Here is a 20263-nt window from a genome sequence, read left to right on the forward strand (position 1 = left end):
TAAAACCACATAAATTTATCATCTCATAGTTCTGGAGGTCAGAAGTCCAAAATGGGTCCCCCAGGCTAAAATCGAGGTGTCAACGAGGGGGCAGAATCCATTCCCTTTCCTTCTCCAGTTTCTCCAGACTGCCCACACCCCTTGGCTTGTGGCGGCATCACTCTGATCTCTGCCTCTGATCTTCCTGCCTCCCTCTTATAAGGACGATGTGATGACGTGAGGCCACCTGGGTAACCCAGGATCATCTCCCCACTTCAAGGCTCTTAATCACGCCTGCAAAGACCCTTTTGCCTTGTCATGTCACATATTCACAGGTTCCAAGGATTAGGACGTGGGCATCTCTGGGGGCCGTTATTCTGCTGACCACACAGGCCAGCCCTGGTAGGAGAAACCAGGGTCCCTCCCCTCCCCCGCTTCTGTTCCTCCCTTGCTCTTTGTTTCCCTCCAGACACCGTGCTGGGGACTGGGGCTGACGAAGCCCCTTCCTCATGGAGCTGCCAGTCCATTCCAGCGTGGGGGGACAAGGGGGACTGACGTGAACAGTGGGCACGTTTTATGGGGCGGTCCAGTCGCCTGCTCGGGGTGGGGCGCGGCAGGGTTTTTTTTTGGGGGGGGCGTTGGGTCTCGGTTGCTGCGCACGGGCTTTCTCTAGTTGCAGCGAGCAGAGGCCACTCTTCGTTGCGGTGCGCGGGCTTCTCATTGTGGTGGCTTCTCTTGTTGCGGAGCACAGGTTCTAGGAGCATGGGCTTCAGCAGTTGTGGCTCTCGGGCCCTAGAGCGCGGGCTCAGTAGTTGTGGCACACGGGCTTAGTTGCTCCGCGGCACGTGGGGTCTTCCCGGACCAGGGCTCGAACTCCTGTCCCCTGCATTGGCAGGCGGATTCTTAACCACTGCGCCACCAGGGAAGCCCCAGGCAGGGATTTGTCAGCTGTGACCTGAGCAGTGAGGAGGGGTTAGGGAAGTGAGCTGGGGGATAACATTATCAAGATGGGTTCCTCGCCGCTTGGTCCCAGGGCCTGGGCTCCCTCAGTTTCTGGAAGTCGCTCCTCATTTTTGTCTGTGCTAATCATGCCTGCTGTGTTCGTGGACCCCTCTGCCCGCCCACCGCTTTTCAGGGAGGTGGGAGGCGACGGCTTCCTCCTGGTCCGGGTCTCTGGCCCCAGAGTGGGCCATGCCTCCAGGAGGCCGGCCGGACTTGGCTGCAGGGATGTGGGAAACAAGACCCAGGACCTACTGATATTTGCAAAAGCACCACAGTCGAAAGCCGGGCTGGGCAGCCTGGGCTCAGCTGTTTGCACTGGGGGAAGCGCCGGCCTCAGAGATGCCTTCCTCATCCTCGGGCCAGAAAGGGGGATTGTCTAAGGCTCCTCTGATGAAGAACAGATCCTCCAAACAAACCCCGCTGCCGGTCTTGGTGCCAGCCTCAAACAGGGGAGGTGACTGTGACGTGCTGTGGCCCCCCTCCCGCATGGCGGCGGGCGAGGTTGTTCAGGCCAAGGGGAGAGCGAGACCTCTAAGTACAGCCTAGAGATAAAAGCTGGACACGCTCCACTGGCTTTAAACACACCTTCCCTCTGAGCCCTGAGAGATGCCATTGGCGTTCTCTTTCTCCTGTGCCTTTGCCCCCTGCCAAAAACTCTAGGCGGCGTGGCCAAGATTCCTCTTTGGGGTGGAAAAATCAAAGGATGAGGCATGACCTTCTAATTAGCAAAGATAGACACATGGCTGGCTGGTGGAGGGACCACCCTGGGCTTCGTGTGCTGCAGCCTTCCCGAGGTGCCCTTTCCCTCTCGTGCCCACATTCCTCAGCCTTCAACACCCTGCTGGGCGCCAGAGCCCACATGCAAGTGTTTCCAGTGGACTGTGGACGGAAAGGTAATTTTCCACGTCAGGGTCAAATCCTTGCCAGAGAGGCAGGGACTGGTGGGTGTGGTGGCCCCCTGGACTTTCCACTTGAGGCATTTAGACCAACTGTATTTAATTATTAAGTTAATTGTCTTCCTTGCTAAGCACTGTGAGGGCAGAGACCCTAGAACACAGCGGGTGTCTAATAAGTGTACACTGCATGTAAGAATTGAATGCCAAGTGTGTGATTTAATATTCAGAGAAAAATACCCTCCTCTCCAAAAGTATTTCTACCTATTATTCTTTATCTGAGCTCATTTAATGCAAGGGGAAGCTAAGGACCAGGGAGGTTCATTCTCCAGCGTCAGGAGGATGTACAGCTGCCTGGTGATGATAAATGTGGCATGTGTTGTAGTGTTTCCCACAACTGTGCCCAGAGCAGACATCAGTAATCAATCACCACTCTTTCCTGCTGAGCCCAGATGCAGCTGCAGAATCCTTCACAACACACCTCCAGGAAGTCACCACCAGGCACTTGAGATGTTTGCAAAATCCCAAATTGACAAGCATTTCTGTATAATTGAAATCATCTGTACCTTAACCTCCAAATTTCTACTTTCTGACTCAGGGTGGTCCCTGTACTTTCTCCTTTTCTTCAGTTACCAGCGTCAATAGGTGTCTTTCTTCCTGTGGCCACTTCACTGACCGTGTAACCCTGGTCAGGCCACTTTAGTCTTCTGTGGACCACAGTTCCTTGTTTGTAGGATGGAAATAATTATAATGTCTGGCAAGACTCCCGGAGGCCCAACCAAAGCTTAGGGCACTTGGAACAGTACTTGCCAGCACCTAATGGACACTCAGGAAATGATAGCAATTTAAAAATACATTTGTCTCCCCCCTAAATCCTCAGCAGATTGAAGCCCCGGCAGCAGGTGGCACTGGGCTGAAGCGCCTGGGGAGGCCCGCCCTTCCTGGGTCTCCAGCCAGCCCTCCTCAGCACACTCCCTAACCCCCTCTCACTTTGATGCCCCCACCCCCACCACCCCGCATTCACCCCTCCCAGCCCAGGGAACCATCGCACACCTAAAGGCCTCATCTCAGGTCTGCAAAGCCAGAGGGAAAAGAAGGCCTGTCATTTCCCCCTGTGGAAATCCACAAGAAATATTTCCGATGTTGTCATAGTTATAATAAGCAGCAGGCATCATCTAGGGATGGGGAACATGATGGAGCGACTCGGAAAAAAAAACGCCCTCGTTCCTTTTTCTCCAAAGTGGTCACCGTGGCTCTGGGGAATTCAGGGTACCCCTGGCCTCAGGTGGGGACGACTTACCTTTGGGGAACACACCTACACCCTGGCGGGGGACACAGGGAGATGGTGACCCCACGGGCTTGTTAACGCCACTGCCAGGCCTCCCAGGGAGGGGGTCCCAGGCAGATCTGAGGGGAACCTGCAGGCCCCAGGGTCGCCCAAATGGAAAGGGCCTACCGGACAGGAAGTGGGTGGAGGGGGCACCGAGCGGGGAACCAGGGCCTGGGCTCTTGTGTGGCTCACGCCGCAGTGTGTCAGGTGTGTTACCTGGGCAGGTGTGTGCCATATTCCCCGCCCCCTGCTGGGCGCGAGCGGCCTTTTCCTCTGTTTCGTCCGCCCGTTCAGATCCCGGCCAACTTCCTGCAGAGCTGCACGTGCCTGACTGCTCCAGGTGCTCCCACAGTCACGATTCCATTTAAGGAGCCCAGCAAGCCTGCTGGTGCCTATGATTCCTTCCACCCTGCAGTGCTGAGACTGACGCTCAGAGGGGTGAGGCCACTTGCCCAAGGTCACACAGCTTCCAGTGGCACAGCAGGGAAGTGCACCCAGATCCTCCAATTCCAGTGCAAGTGCAGTGGGACTGTGTTGCCTCCTTGGAACACACCTTGGACCTTTGCTGGAACTTTCCACGTATGAGTAAATACAACTGGTGGTGGGGGAAGAAACTCGAAAATTAACAGGCAAGAAATGTGAAATCCAGAAGGGTGTTTTTTGTTTGTTTTTGTGGTACGCGGGCCTCTCACTGTTGCGGCCTCTCCCATTGCAGAGCACAGGCTCCGGACGCGCAGGCTCAGCGGCCATGGCTCACGCACGGGCCCAGCCGCTCCGCGGCACGTGGGATCTTCCCGGACCCGGGCACGAACCCGTGTCCCCTGCATCGGCAGGCGGACTCTCAACCACTGCGCCACCAGGGAAGCCCCAGAAGGATGTTTTGATGTGGGTTAGGGTTCAAAGAAGGGCTGCTTTCGTGGCCCATCCCTCCCAGCCCCATGCCTGGCCTTAGAACAGCTGTCCCCTCCCCTTAGACCCTCTGCTCCTGTCTTGCAGGGGTCTGGGACCCCTCCTGCCCTAGTACATCCAATCATGCACTTTAGAGAGGTGAAACTCCTTGGTGCCAATTATTGCCATTGGGGCTGTTGACAATCTACCCTGAATGGAGGAGCCTGATTCCTCCCTGAACCTCAGTTTGCTCACCTCTAAAATGGGTGGACAATAATGCCTGCAGGTGGGGTGCCATGAAGAGGACGGCTAGGAGGTAGGTAAACCTTAGCATACAGTAAGTGCCTAATAAATAGCGACTCCTTTGCGGCTGTCATTCACTCTTCTTACCACTTGCGTACGGTCCCACCGAAAACAATCACCGTCTTCTCTTGCCTTAGCCTTTGTTTCCCTGACAAATGCAGACCCAGTTATACGGTGGGAATCATGCAATGGGTTCCCTTAACTCCTGACGCCTCCAGCTGGGAGGGACATCCCGTGGGCATCAGAACTTGGGTTCCAGAGTCACACTGACCAGGATGATACCTATGTGACCTTGGGCGAGTCACATCCCTTGTCAAGTGCTCATTCAGCCCCGTGAGGACGACTGTTAGCAGGTTGTTACTCTTCTCTTGGTGGACACAGCTGTGGCTTTACTTCCCAGGTGTGTGTGTGCTGGGGAGGGAGGGGCTGCTGGTCAGATTCTCCGGGGAGGGAGCCTCTCTTTCCCACCTTTGCTTCAAGAGCCACCAGGTGGTGTCAGTAGTGCAGGCCCCGCCCAGTGCCCCTGCCCTGGGTCCCAGCTCTTCCAGGGAGGCAGCAGCTGCCTGGGGGGCCGTGGGTGTCCGCTGTGGCATCTCCACAACAGCACTGCCTTCTGATGCAGCCTCAGCCGGGGACTTCCACCGTGGCGCAGGCTCACCTGGCCGCAGGTGACCTCAGCGTGCCTTTATGGAGCCCACGCTACGTGCTGGACGTCGCTGGGGCTGGGATGCCCCAAGGAGCAAGGTAGACACGGCCCCGAGAGGTGGAAGGTAGGGAGGTGGGGACACAGGTGTTGAACTGGCTATTACAAGGGGAGGCCAGTTCTAAAAGGAACTAGGTGTCCACGGACATGGGTTGCTTCCATTTTCTGGCTATTTTGCATAATGCTGCTATGAACACAAGTGTACAAATACCCATGCAAGTCCCTGCTGTCGATTCTTGAGGGTATATACCTAGTAATGGAATCACTGGGTCATGTGGTAATTCCGCGTTTAATTTTTTGAGGACTGCCAAACTGTCTTCCACCCTGGGTGCTGCACCATTTCACATCCCCGCCAGCAGCAGGCAAGAGTTCTAGTTCCTCTGCATCCTCCCAGCGCTTGTTATTTTCTGTTGTTTTGATAATAACCATCCTAATGGGGGTGAAGCGGCATCTCCGTGTGGTTTGCATTCAGAGAGGCAGAAGGAAGAATATTGGTTCCCCAGGGCAGGGGGGTGGTGAAAGGGGAGTTAACATTTAATGGGGACAGAGGTCCAGCTGGCGAGATGAGAACGTTCTAGAGATGGATGGTGGTGAAGAGTGTACAACAATGGGCATGCATTTAATGCTATTTAAGAACGATTAAAATCATAAATTTTATGTTATGTATATTTTACCACAATGAGAAACAAAATGAGATGCCACATTGGAGAAACCCGATTTGAAGGGCATTCTGTAAAACACCTGAGCAGTGCTCCTCAAACCTGTCCAGAACTTCGGAGGCAAGGAACGTGTGAGAAACTGTTGTAGACCACAGACAGCTGGGGTGATGTGATGACAAGTGTAATGCGGGGTCCTGGCTGGGATCCTGGGACAGGAAGAGGACACTAGAGGGAAGCAGTCAAGTCCAAATGAAATGTCGAGTTAGCTAATAGTCACGTACCAACACGGGCTTCTGGCTTGTGACAGACGTCCCACGGATATGAAGATGTTAACATTAGGGGAAATTGGGTGAGAGGTATACCAGAATTCATGGGAATTCCTTGTACTGTCTTTGCAACTTTTCTGTAAAACTCAAATGATTTTAAAATGTTTTTAAAAAGTTGTTAAAAGGGGGGAAGTGTCTGATCTGGGTGGGTGGGGTCAGGGAGGGCCTCCAGGAGAAGTGATGATGGTTAATCTGAGGCTTGAGGGTTGTCAGGGACCTGTTAGGTGAAGCATGGAGGGAAGAGTGTGTGGGCAAAAGGAACACCACTCAAGATGGCTCAGAGTTCAGCCTGAACAGTTAAGATCCTAAAAGGACTGAATCCCCACTGCCTTGATCGCCACGCCACCCAAGAGAACATTCTTGGTCCCTGGAGCTTGTTCTTTTCCAAGTGCCAACACCCTGTTAGTTACTTCACTGGGTTCTTAATACTAATACCTTGAATATTAGCTTTTTTCTTTGTGAGTGAAATGCCTTTATCTGTTTGGTTTCTTTTCTACTTTAACTTTTACAGCAAAAAACAAGCAAACGAAATACTTGCTTATAGGAGATACAGCGAAGCAAAGTAAGGAAAGAATTACTTGGAATCCCACAACCCAGAGATAGTGCGGTTGATATTTTGGAACATATTATTCGAGACTTTTCGCATCTTTAACCTTTCTGTGTATCCCTGGGAGATCCCAGTCATGTTTCCGAATAATCCTCGTTGTGCTAAAACCCAGGGAACTTTCAGGGGCTCTGGGATGTGTGGGCTCAGCTTTGCACACTGGGGTGAGCAGCCCCACAGGAGGTTCCCTCTGAGTGGGGACCTGATGGTGGGGTGAGGACAGCCTTCTGTGGGGGAGAGTAAGCAGGACCGAGGTGCCCGGCTCAGCCTCCTGAGGGGCGTGGTCCCCAGTGACCCTTCATCCACACTCTGTCCCTGTGACCTTGACTCCCGTAGGTAGCTCTTATATGTGGAATCATACAACATTTGTATTTTCGTGGCTGGCGTATTTCATCTAGCGTAATGTCCTTGAGGTTCCTCTGTGTTGTAGCATGTGTCAGAATCTCTTTCCTTTTTAAGACTGCGTGTATAAACCACATCTTCTTTCCCCATTAACCTCTCAGTGGATACTTGGGTTGCTTCTACCTTTTGGTTCTTGTGAATAATGCTGCTATGAAGACAGATGTACGGATATCTCTTAGAGATCCTGCTTTCACTTCTTTGGGGTGTGTACCCACCCCAGAAGCGGAATGGCAGGATCCTATGGTAGTTTGATTTCTCATTTTTTGAGGGGCCTCCCTCCTCCATTGCCACCAATAGTGGGTAGGGGCCAGGGTTGCTGTTCAACGCCAGACAGTGCTCAGGACAGGCCCCACGGCAAAGAACCATCTGGCCCCAAGTGTCAGCAGTGCCGAGGTCGAGAAACGCTGGATTAGAGTGAGGGAGGGGCAGAGGGACAGACTCGGAATGAGGTGGGGGAAGGTGGAGGCAGGCCTGGCCAGGCAGGCTGCTGCGAAAATTGCGAGGAGCAGGTTCCAGAAGAATAAAACTAATAACCACAGCAGCGGTTAATGTTTACTGAGCTCTCCTCGGGGTGCCGGGCACCACAGGAAGCACCTTTCTCGTGTTTTCTTCTTTAAACCCACGGCCTCACAAGGGTGGTCCGGAGCGTTGAAAGTGGGCCGCACAGGTTCTCAGCAACCTGAACTCGCCTTCCTTCCCCCCCTGCAGACACGTGCCCTGCGATCGTGACTCTGGTCCCATTCAGCTGTCGCTCCCCAAGGTACTTTGTCCTCTTGAAAGCAAGGCACAAACACTGGCTGCCAGGCTGGCAGATAAGACAGCCGTGTAAATAAACACACAGTCCTTCCCGGTGGAACCTGCTCGCCCGTGTTTGTGAGTGATGGGGTGGGGTTGCCCGGCAACCGGGACCACGGGTTCCCCCCCGCTGCCCTCCTGCACAGGGCTTCCTTCTTCTATGTGGGGCTTCCGGCTTCTTGGCACCTGCAGGCAGGACATGCGAGCAGAGGAGAGGGTGTCGTTCCCTTGTTGGTTTTTATTTAAGGTGAACACCAGGCCTGGCTGAGTGGACCAAGTGATGTGACATCAGGCCCTGACACGGACTGGTTGGGTTTGGGGTAAGAATAATGGTGACAATTTACTGTTACCGCAGCCATGGAAGCCATTTATTGAGCACCTGCTGTGCACTGGGTATCTTAACGATCCTTCCATTCACCTTTATCAAGGGCCTGCCCTGTGCCCATCCAGGGCTGTCCCAGGCACAGGAGATACAGCTGCGAGCGTGACAGACAAAGGTTTTGTTTCCATGAATCTCACATTCTGGTAAGGAAAGAAAGAATAAACATGTGAACAAATACATAATAGTTCAGGTGGTCATAGGTGTTCTGAAGAAACAAAGCAGTGGGCCGTGAGGCACAGGGGACCCAGGTGTCATTTCGTGGGGTCAAGTACAGAGCCCTGAATTAAGGGAACCAGCTGTGAAGATATTTGGGGGAGTGTGTGTGTGTGTGTGTGTGTGTGTGTGTGTGTGTGAGTGAGAGAGAGAGAGAGAGAGAGAGATGGGCAGGTACAGCACGTGCAAAGGCCCTGTGGCATACCAGTGGGGCAGAACGGAGTGAGCAAGGAAGAGATAGGTGCTAAGCCTGGAGAGAGTGGAGACGGGCAGATCACGGAGGATCTTGCAGGCACGTGCCAGGGCTTAGGGTTTTCCTCTGAGTGAGAAGGGAGTCTTTGGAGGGTTTTGAGCAGAGAGGGACACAGTCTGACTGACTCCGGCTTTAAAAAGCAGCCCTTGGCTGCTGGATGGAGAATAGTCTAAACCTCCAGTCCTATGGCCACGAGCCACACGTGACCATTGAAATTTAAATTAATTGAAAAGAAGTAAAGCCGAAAATTCATTTCCTCCATAACAGCAGCCACATTTCACGCACTCACTAGCCAGTGCAGATACAGAACACCTCCACCGTCACAGAAAGTTCTCTTGTGTGTGTGGACAGTGCTGTGTGAGGGGGGCAGGGGGGAGAGTGCGCTCTGGGCGCCTGCTGGGAGCTGCTGTAATCATTCAGGTGAGAGCTGACTCTGATATTCGGCTACTTGGCAGCCTTGGCGGAGGCTGTGACCAGGGGTTGGTTGCAGGACCTGGTTGGAGGTGAAAAGGACAGGACTTGCTCATGGGTTGGGTGTAAACATGTGAGGGAGGGAAGCTGAGGGCAGCTAGGTTGGCTGAGAGGCATTTATGAGATGAGGGCACCAACGTAACTGGAACTTACCCACCGAGTACACGGCCTGTGCCGGTTCTCCTGGAGCCCCCTTTGTCAGCGGAGCAGGGGAGGCCCCACAGAGGGCCATGGCCTGCCAGCTCATCTGCCTCGGGGTTCAGAGCTTCAGGATTCAGACCGTGGGTCTTCTCCGCTCTGAGCTGTTCACAGGGAACGGCTCATTGGCCGTTCTCTCATCCCAGAAACCACCTGCGAGGTGCCAGACCCTCCTGCCCCCGAGCGAGTTCATTTGGGACCGACACGGAGTGTTGGCCGTGCTTGGCAGGCACCCAGGTGCGGGCCTGGGGGCCAGGGCAGTGCTCACTGGGCTGTGGCCCACGACAGTGGGTCACGCGGCAAAGCAAGGCTGCCGAGGTGTCCTCCCGTTTTTCCCAACCTCCCCCTCCCCCACCACGGGCAGGCTGCCCCGCAGGGCCCCTGAGCACCCGCCTGGCTCACTCATCTATCCAGTGCCGACTCTGTGCCGGCGTCAAAGGGCGCCGAGTTCATATTTCACAGGAGGTGCATGAGGAAGGTGGGTAGTTCCCCCATTTTCCACATGTGGAAACTGAGGCTCAAGAGAGGTACAGTCACTTGCTCAAAGTCACACAGCGGCTAACTAGTAGAGGCGGAATTTAAACTAAGTGCTGTTGGAATCCCTCGTGTTGCCCTCACGAGGACTTGCTACCTCAGCCTGAAACACTGGGGGAGCACGGCCTCCTGCAGACGGTGGTGCACTTTTCACTTCAGCCCTTGGCACGGCCAAGGGTTGAGTGGGCCGGAATCCCATGTGCCCTGGCAAGGCACTGACCCATCCGGAGAAAAGGGCATCTTGTTCTTTGCACAAAGGCTCCCCCAGCTCGCCAGGCCATGACCTGTGTTGGCTGCGAGGGGGTTTCGTTTTCTAATTCCCACAGCCTGGCTGGCACCCGGGACGGCAGACACGGAGAACTGGCGAGAATGAAGCAAAGCCCAGAGGGTGACTGGGGTGGCACCTCGACTTCGCGGTCATGGGCTTGTGCCGTGGAGCCCCCAGTCCCGAGTTCAGATCCCGCCTCTGCCTGTTCTGCCTTTGTGACTCCAGGTGGCTCCTGAATTCTACAAGCTGCAGTTCCCTTTTTGTTGTTAAAATGGGAGCGATGATGATGATAACCTCCTCCATCTGGTGTGAAATAACTTTCCATCTGAGGCGTGGTCCATGCAGCAGCAGCCTCAGCGTCACCTGGAAACCTGTTAGAAGTGCAGGCTCTGGACCCTTCTCGAACCTACTGCGTTATAATGTGGGTTTTCTCAAAACACACAGGTGATCCGTATGCACGTTAAACGCGAGAAGCTCCGGGGTGAACTACACGAGGTAATTCTGTAACACCAAGAGGCACCACGCCGCTCTTGGTGGGCGTGTTCCTTCTTCTTATGAGCTGTGCAGTGTCGGGCCACCTCTCTCATACTCTCGTCTTTACGGGGCTTCATGGTGCAGAGATGAGGTGCCCTGGAAAACAGATCAATACCTGGAAAAGCTTCTGCCTTTGGCCCTGCTCCTGCTGCAGTCTGGCCGTCTACCTTGCCTCGAAGAGCCAGAATCCCATTGCAGACCGCAGGCTGGGGACCGCCCAGCCCTGCTGCGGCTCAGCTGTCTCCAGCTGGCGGTGCCTCGGCCCGGCCGGCGGAGCCCAGCGTCGTGCAGCTGCCAGAGCCGCAGAGCCGCAGAGCCCGAGCCCAGGGCCCGGAGGCCAGCCACACCGCCTCCCTCCTCTCTCCTAGCTCGCAGTTTTAGGACAGATCGATATTTGTGGTCTGAGAGAGCTCGGGGTGGGTGGGAGAGAAGCAGGCGGCTATTACGTCACGGGGGAGTCCAGGTCTTAATTGGGCAAATCAGTCTCTCAGGGGACAAGAGAATTCAGCCCCCCACAAGGGCAGGGGAGCCGGCGGCCCAGAGGGACCGCAGATAAAGACTTGTTGGCCCTGGGGCCATTGGCATCGCCCTCTGCATGCCCACTTAAGTCACCTTTCTTGGGGGAGCTTCCCTAAGACATGTTCAAGAAGACCTCCAGAGACTCAACTTAAAAGTGTATATATACACACAGACACATTTAGAAACAGATGTAGATCTGTGTGTGTGCGTGTTATGTATATACTTAATGCTTCCGGAGCAGAAATCAAACCATAAAGCTATCGGAGAGGAATCTCTTCTCCACGTAACGTGGCTCTGAGCCGCTTCCTGGAACCTCTGAGGATCGATGGGGGGTGGGGAGTGAATCACGAGGACGAGGAGGGGCCAAAGCTGGCCCGCGTCAGCACTCTGCCAGCCGTTCTCAAACTGGAGTGCGCGCCGGCAGCGCAGGGAGCCCGTTACAGGAACGTGGTCCTGGGTGATGGTGGCAGTGGGCTGGGCTGCTCTGTATTTCAAACAATCAAGCCGAGGCGATTCCGAGGCTGGTGACCCTGCAGATCACACTCTTAGAAACTGGGCACTGGGGGAAGAATCAGCACGTAATAGGTGCTCGGTAAATATGTGATGAGTGGAGGCGTGTATGTAGCAATGAATAAAACGTGCACGAGGTGACGGGTGAGTGTACGGAGAATGAGTTTGCAAATGATAACACGCCGAAGTACAGCAGCGAACGCACGCGTGCCGGGCGCATGTGCGCAGATCGGGGTTCCAAGGCAGTAAGGGTGGAGAAGCGACCTCCAGAGTGGGTTAACTGAAGGGTTGCTGCTCTGGTGTGCCGTGTGAGGGCTGACTGATCCAGGGGGGAGCTCAGGACCTTCTGGCTGGTTATGGGCTCGGTTCTGGGAGTGAGGCAGAAATGGCACGGTTACCATGGAATCTACGGAAAGTCCCTCCTTGGACCAAGGTCAGGGCAGTACTGTGAACTTTAGCCCAGAGTCTGTGTCCCAGCTGGGCGTGGAGTGGGGTGCATCTGGCTACATGGCGGACCTTCCAGAGGGAAGTTTGCACCTTCGGGTGCCGTTGGGCTTACTCAAAGGAGTCGAGCCTTTCTCCCCAGTCTTTACTGTATAAACTCCTATGCATCCTCCAAGACCCACTGAAAGGTGCTGCCTTCAGATAACCTTCCCAGTTCCAGGCACACATCACAGCAGCCCGACTCAGGACCGTGGGAAAGCAGGACCAGAAGCCCCTGGTGCCTTCATCTTCACTGCTCTCTGCATTTCTGCTTCCTCCTTCTGCCTCCCTCAGGCTAAAACACGGCCTCCAGTGCACCCAGCTTACCCTTTGCAGCTTCCCCGTTGGTGAGAAGACTGTCTGCTCTCACTCTCAGTTTCCAAGTTCCCAAGAAGGGACCCCATATGGCCAGGCTTAGGGCAGATACCGACCTCTGGACCATCACCATGGCTACCGGGCCGGGTCATAGTGTACACAGGGCAGCTTCCTATGGTAACCATGGCGACCCTGCAGCCAATGGAGGCAGGGACATTCATAGGGGAAATTTAGAGTTTTCGAAAGGGGAGGGAGTGACTCAGAGACAGCAGCTGTACCACTGGTACCCCACGCCCAGGAAGAGTTTGGGTGCCTGCTGGCTTCTCTGATTCTTCAGCCCTTCACTCATCCTGTCAGTGGAAAGGCAGCCTCAACACACATCTGTCTGTCGTTACATTTATCCCCCTCTGAGAACATGAACTCCTTCCAGACATGCTCGCCCCATCCGTCTCTTCCCAGCCCTGTGTTGGGGTGAGCAGGCACAGATGTCACACGGGGGGACATGCCCCCTCCTCTAGGCTTCAGGACTAGGACCAGACAGAGTGTGTCCTCACAGCCAACAGGAAACTTCAGGCGAGAAACTCGAGAGACTGGAGAAATAGTTGGTCCTTTGAAGCTGAAAGCGGGCATCAGGGGACGTGGGGGACCGTTGACTGTCCTTTGTTTGGACAAGCGAGGCTTCTGCCACTCCATCTTGGACACTCCAGGGAGACAAAGGCGCTTCAGATCGGAGGCTGCCCTCTCCCCAAGAAGGAGGGCACGCCGGGCGGCTGGACGCCTTTGCTTCCAGGTGAAGTTATGTGCTTGGGGTTTGGTGGACTTAGGCCTCATTCATGCCTCTGTTTGCTCAGCCCTCCGGGCCCCATCCCTGGTCTCCCAGCCTCCTGGGGACAGACTGGGGCCTTGCTGCTCTTCCAGGGAGTTAAGGAGCATTATCCTGCCCCTGAAGAGATCTCCCTCTCTCTGAAATCTCTTTCTCCAGAAGGTGCCACTCAGGGCATCCACCCATGTGAGAGAGGAGCTGTGCATAGCTGAGTTTCAGTCCCAGCTCTGCTACGCTCTAGCTGTGTGACCCTGGGCATGCTGCTTGACCTCTCTGTTTCCTCATGTATATGCTGAGGCTCGTGTTGCCTGCCTACCGGGTCTTGGCAAGGCTCTACGTGTTCATTCCTGTTTCTCCCAGGACCCAGTGATCCTATTCCCAATGATGTTCACCAAGAGGCATGAACAAGAGTGTTCAGAGCAGCCTGAGTAATAGCCTAAAACTGGAAACAACCCAAGTATCCATCAACAGTAGAATGGATAAACAGATCATGGCATAAGCACACGGGGGAGTACTATACGGCCATGAAAAATAAACACCGCAGATGAATCTCACCGGCATTATGTTGAACAAAATAAGCCCGACCCAGATGAGTACCTACTGCACGACTCCATTTATGCAAAGTTCAAGGGCAGACAGAACTAGCCCGTAGTGACAGAGATCACAACAGTGGTTATTTCTGGGGGACATTGACCGGGAAGGGGCACCAGGGAGCCTGCTGGGAGCTGGGCGGCGGCCACACGGGCGTGTGCACGTGCGAATGTCCATCAGGCTTGCGCGTGCATCAGAAGAGAGCTGGGTCCCCCACCCTCAGGTGAGGGGCTGCTCTGTGAAAACCCCGCAGCCTCTGGGCTGCTAGGGTGCAGTGCCTCGGGGGCGAGTCACTCCTTCTCCATGCCAGGCAGAGGAGCTCCAGGGGACAGGGGAGTGACCCCAGTGAGTGAAGCCCTGGCGGGGAGGAGGCCCAGGCACGGCCCTTGGCTTGCTGGGCGAGGGGGGAGGAGAGCGGAAACTTTTACAGTTGTTTCTCACTCTGCAAGCCAATTAGTGGGGATCAACCTCACAGATCAACAACAGCCCTGAACCTTGGCTCTTTCTGTTCGAGAAACCACAAAGGAAGGGAGAACTGGATTTGGCTACGTAAAAAGTGACCCTTGAGCGTGGAAAAACAGACAAAGAGATCAGCCTCACCATAAACCAATTTGAAAGGCACATGATGAACTGGGAAAATACAGTTGCAGCATGTTTGGCGAATAAAGAGTAAAAATCCTTAATGTGCAGAAAGGGTGCGTGAATCAGTGAGAAGCCGTGATCACTTGAAGGGGAAAATGTGCAAAGATCAAAAGGAGAAATGCAGTGGCCAGTAACTGTCTGAGAAGAGTCAACCTCCCAATAATCAGAGATGTGAATTAAAAAGGAAAGCTAGCAAAGATTGAAACACGATAATGCATCTTGCAAGCAAGAGAGGTGTCTGCATCGTTGTTGTGGACCCTCTCCCTTCTGGGCGTGCCGTCCCCCTCCTCTAAATCAGTTAGTCTTTCAGTGGCCTTGTCCCTGTTCTCTCTTACCCCTGCTCCGTGTCTGCCGAGGCTTTAGTAGCCACCACCCGTGAGCACCTACTCTGGGTCAGGCCTTCTGCCCATATCATCTTATTCTGGGCATCCTATGTAGGACGGCTTATTGCTCCGTTTTGTAGATGAGAAAACTGAGGCTCAGGATGGCGAAGCGACTTTGAGGAAGGCCCCACGGTGGGTAGTGGAGCTGGAGATTGAACCCAGAGGTAACTAGCCCCAAAGGCCATCCTCTCCTCCTCTCTGCCTCCCTTCGCGTTTTGGGTCCTGGCATCTCTGGTCTGTATTTTGACCTTCCAGCAGCTGTGGTCTGCTGGGGCTGACTGGCGAGGACAGCCCTGCCAAGGAGGCCGCTGGGCTGTAGGTGGGCATCCATAGCTTTGCCACGTGGCGTTTGCTCATTGAGACAAATCATCCCATAGGTGTCTGAACTCTCAGTGTGGGAGTGCGGGTTTCTCACAAAACCTGGGAGCCTGAAGGGCAGAGCATCGTGTGCGTGTGCGCGCACACACACACACACACACACACACACACACACACACACACACACACACACACACACACACACCATATACACATAGACCCACACTCAGAGAGGGGGTGTGTACCCTGGTGGTGGAGAGCACGAATTCTGACTCCCTGGGTTTGAATCAGTGGTGTGCCTGTGAGTCTGCTTTCTGGGAAGTGGTGAATTTTCTCGGGGGAAGCCTTGTTATAGAGTTTGCCAGTTTCCAGTGTAACTTACCCTGCTGTGGCCAAAGCAAGACCACTGACTGCAGAATTGGGCAGAGATGTGCATTGTTGTCTAGAGCCAGCTCTAGCTCATACCCCACAGCTGCTCCATGTCCCGGTGGGGAGCCTTGGTCAGATCACTTCGTTGTCTGAGGCTCAGTTTCCTTATCTGTGAAATGGGAATAATATCTACTTTAGGAGGTTGCTCGTGAAGATTAAACGGGTGAACGCAGGTAAAGTCTTGGTCCAGTGCCTGCAGAGGAGGTGCTAAGTTGTTATTGTGTGCGCATGACTTTTCATTCATTCGTTCATCCATTCATTCATCCAGCTTTCAGTCACTCCTTCAGTCCGTCAGCATCTGTTCATTGAGGGTCCACTGTGCACCAGGACCACGCTGGAATCTTCCTTTGCCCTCTCTCCTTTGGAGAATCAGCAAAGGGGAACCTGAGACCCTTCTCCAGAGGGGCCTGGCCTGCCCCTTGTTGGCTGTGGTTTGAGCCCAGGCCAGTGTGTTTTTACCAGGATAGCAATCTCCGTTTATGGGGCCGCCTGGCTGTGGCTGACAAGGGTTGAGAAGGCCCACGCCCAGAGCGGCGTGTGTTCTAACAGCCAATCCTGGCGCACCATGTTGTCTGCTCAGAGGACGTGACCTGGTGCTTCAGGTGCTACAGTCATGGGGCAGGTGCAGCCAGAGAGCCTGGGCTTGAGCCTGACCTGGCCACTTCCAGTGATGCTTTGTTCTGAGCCTCAGTTTCCCCGTCTGTAAAACTGCTGACAGCAGCTTCCTCGCCGGTGGCGGGGGGTTGGTATTGACGAGGCCGGTGCTGAGAAGCCCTTTTCCATGGCTCATTGTGTTCTCGGTGTTTCTGCCAAGCGGCTGCGTCACCCCTGGGCCGTGGCTGGGATTTCGAGAGTCTCCCGATCGGCCCCCTTCTTCCTCTAGGCGCCAGCAGGCCTGGGAGGAGAAGCGAGGAGGGACGAGGGAAAGGGCTTTCTTTCCCTGGTGAAACATCATCCCGTGTGAATTGGGTCCTCTGAGTGCAGCTCTGGAAGAAGACACTGCTCCCTTTCTTGGGGTCTCTGGTTCACGGTCCCCTTTGTGTCTCACCTTCGGGTCATCAGCCCCCCACTGCAGCCACCAGAAATGAGGACCACGTTTCCTGAGCCCTACCGAGTGCTGGGCGCTTTACAGGCACGACCTCTGGTCCCTACGACCACCCTGCGGCGTGGTTCTCATCGTTCCCGTCTGGGGGCACAGTCCGCAAGCAGAGGTCCGATGCGCATGTCTCTTGCCTGCTCACAGAGACTGACTGAAGCCGGATCAGCAGCCCCGTTTGTCTCCCTCCGGATGCTGGTTCCGCACCCCGTTCACACAGCCTTGGAGCAGTTGCTTGATAAAGAGGTACGAATAGTACTGGCCATACCCAGAGAGGCTCTCATAGTGACTTCTTGCCAAGGAGCACAGTATGGAAAAGGGAAAGAAAGGACTACCTGTGTGGTGGAGAGACCTGCGGACACCCCTCAGCCAGGTGCTCGAGGTCACCACCACGGCGACAAGTCACGTGATGGCCTGCACTCCTGATAGGATGTGAGGGGGAGGGTGCTTTACCTCCTGGCTCTTCCTCCCCAAAACTCACAACCCCAGTGTAGTCATGAAGAAAACATCAGACATCCCAACTGAGGGACCTTCTCTGAAACACCTGACCAGCACTCCTGGAAACTCAAGGTCATTAAAAACAAGAAGAATCTAAGAAGCTGTCATAGCTAGAGGAGCCTAAGGACACATGACGACTAAATGTGATGTGAGATCCTGGAGCAGGAAAGGAACGTTAGGTGAAAAATAAGGAAATCGGAAATAAGCATGGACGTTAGTTAAAATAAGGCATCAATATGATTTCACTTGTAACAAAGCACCGCACTAGTGTGAATAGAGGAAATGGAGTGCGGGGTACCTGGGAGCTCACTGTACTGTCTTGCCTATTTTCTGTAAATCTGAAGCTGTTTGAAACAATAAGATGCACTGAAAAGAAACAGGCCGTCCAGAGAGCTGCGGGCTCACGCAGCCCCCTCCTCTTGAGCCGCACGCATGCGTAGAGAGCACAGCATGGACTGGAGGGCGTCCCATTCATTGCCTTGGCTGGCCCCACCCTGCTCCCAGCATGGCAACCCTGACCAGCGCATGGCAGCCCCCGATCGTGCCTCCCAAGCCAGGAGAGCTTCCCGAGCTCTGAGCCTGTCCTGCGATGCCCAGGAAGAGTCCCAGCGTCTTCCTGTACTGATGGGTGGACCTGTGCTGAAATGACCTCTTCCCTGGTTGTCCTGGTCCTGCCCACCACAGCCCCCTCAGTCTTCATCTCACGGGAGGAAGGGCATTGGGAAGTGAGTTCCACCATCAGACCCTCATGGACTCATCACCAGGAAGTCCTTGGCCCCAGCCCTGGGCACCAGCCCAGGACACTTTGATGTAGTGTTTGGGCCGGTCCTTGGGCCAGTTTCCCTCCTCTGCCCGGGACTTTTTTGCATGTTCTTGCCAAGGCTTCAGAGACCTTGAGCTCGCCATCTGAGCGGCCATCTCTTTCTTGGATCTCCAGAGTGGTGATTTCAGGCAACTGCCCCAGACTCAGCTTCCCCTTTCTGTCCATCAGGTCGGCCTCCTGCTTGGCTACCGTGTCTGCCCTGACCCTGCTCAGAGCAGCACGTGGGCCCCATCAGCTCTTTCTGTGGATGGTGGGCCACGGCATGAACCCCCCCATCCCAAGGCTGGGCTCTGAGGTCTGTCCTGGAAAGAGTCCCTCCCCCCTGTACAAATGGGGTATAGGGTGTGGGAACGTTAATTAAATGAGATATTTAGAGTTTTTCCTTGCAATTATTCAGAAAAGTTAGTTCTTCTTCTGGGCTTTCTTAATAGTGGCAGCAAAAAGTATTCTGTGAGCACCTAATGTGCTTTTATTTCTTTGTCCTCCCCACAGCAGCCCCGGGAGGGGAGCCTTACTGTCCTTATTTTACAGATGAAGAAACTGAGGCTCCAAGAAATTCCTTGCTCCACGTGCCAGCAAGGAGTTGGTCTGGGATTGGGGTTGGTCTGGGATCCAAACCTGGTTCAGTCTGCCTTCAAATCCAGGCTCCTTTCTTGACGGCCCTTCCTTGCCCGGTGACTGATGACCCCTTAGTCAGAGGTGCCCCAGGTCCCTGGTGATGGTTGTGAAATCAGCCTGATGCTTCTGGTGGAAAGTGACATGGGGCTGGGAGAGTCAGCCCCTTGTGACCGAGGTCAGTGACCAGCCGGGACTTCCCCAGCCCAGCACTGCAAGGCGCTTGTTCTGGGAAACTCCTCCATCCCAGGCAGACCAGCGTGGTTCGTCATTCACATCCCACTTTCTTCAAGTATCCGCGAGTTTCAGATTGAGAGAGAAATGTAAATATAAGATCATGAAATGACCTCCTGTCCCTAATGATCAAAGCTGTCATCGAGAAATTCCTCTGTAGGAACAGCCCGGATTTTAAATGGAGCCATAGCACGAGAACTTTCTTTTAAAAAGGAAGGTGCACCCTGCTATTTCATCCTTGGAGGCTTTGGGAAGAAGCAGTGAGGAATTTGACCGTTGGCCGAGGGGAGCGGGGAGATTGCGGAGTGGGTGCTCCAGAGGTTGGAGGTGGGGAGGTCCAGGCGGGGGCAGCGCCCCCACATCGGGGTGTCACTGCGCATTGAGAAGTCGGAGAGAAACAGACCTCCAACCCACGCTCATTGAGAGCCGAGTCTTTCTTCTCCCGAGCTGGAGGGAGGAGTTTGAGGGGAGATGTGGAAACAGAAATTGACTTTAGTTGAAGGAAGCATTGTCGATGGAATTGTCACTTTCCGTATTGTTCTGGCGAAGCCTTCCGTTTCCTGTGGATGGTGGGCCATCTGAGAGGAACTGGACACCCCCCGGAGGCCTTCACCACCCAGCGCCCTCCTCCACACGTGCCCTGCATCCTTGTTTAACAGATGCACGAAATGGGGGAGCGACCGAGCACACCCTGCCGCAGGAGGGTGGCTGGCGGACAGCCCCGCCCCCGGAGGGGTGTGTGTGAGTGCGTTGAGATGGGGGTGGGGAGAATGGGGCAATATAGGACAGCGGCTGAAGCCCCGGAATGCTCAGACCTGAGTTCTAATCCTGTGTCCCTTCATCTGGGAAATGGGCGTTGCCATCACGCCGCCTCCCTGGGTGGGTGTGCCAGTTAAAGCCGGTTAATGTAAGCAAAGCGCTTAACGCGAGGCTTGGGTTCGTGAACGTGAGCTGTTAGCCGGCCGAGGCCTCTTGAGCAGAGAGGAGGCCGTGTGTCTGCGAGCCGGGCTCCGACGTGCTGTGCTGCATCTGGCTGGTTTCCTGGGCTGCAGCTTAACCTCCAAATCCTGGGCTTGACCTGTGGAGTCCCTGCCTGGGCTCCTTAGCACTGTAGCCACCAGCCACGCGAGGCTGATTTACGTTCAAGTTACTTTCGAGGAACGCAGTTCTGCAGTCGCACTAGCCACTCTTGGAGTGCTCTGTAACCACTCCTGGCCGCTGTGTTGGAGCGCTGAACGCCGGGGCGG

At 54.6% G+C, this 20263-nt stretch overlaps 1 protein-coding gene across 1 annotated transcript in view; it reads left to right on the top strand.

Moving 5' to 3' along the window:
• The window catches only part of CMIP (c-Maf inducing protein), a gene marked incomplete at its 5' end in the record, with an annotated part of 235057 nt that overhangs the window by 92358 nt on the left and 122436 nt on the right, over positions 1-20263 (top strand). The gene's annotated exons all lie outside the window — the stretch shown is intronic.

Source organism: Neophocaena asiaeorientalis, unplaced genomic scaffold (genome assembly GCF_003031525.2).
Source record: "Neophocaena asiaeorientalis asiaeorientalis breed wild unplaced genomic scaffold, Neophocaena_asiaeorientalis_V1.1 scaffold40, whole genome shotgun sequence".
NCBI lineage: Eukaryota > Metazoa > Chordata > Mammalia > Artiodactyla > Phocoenidae > Neophocaena > Neophocaena asiaeorientalis.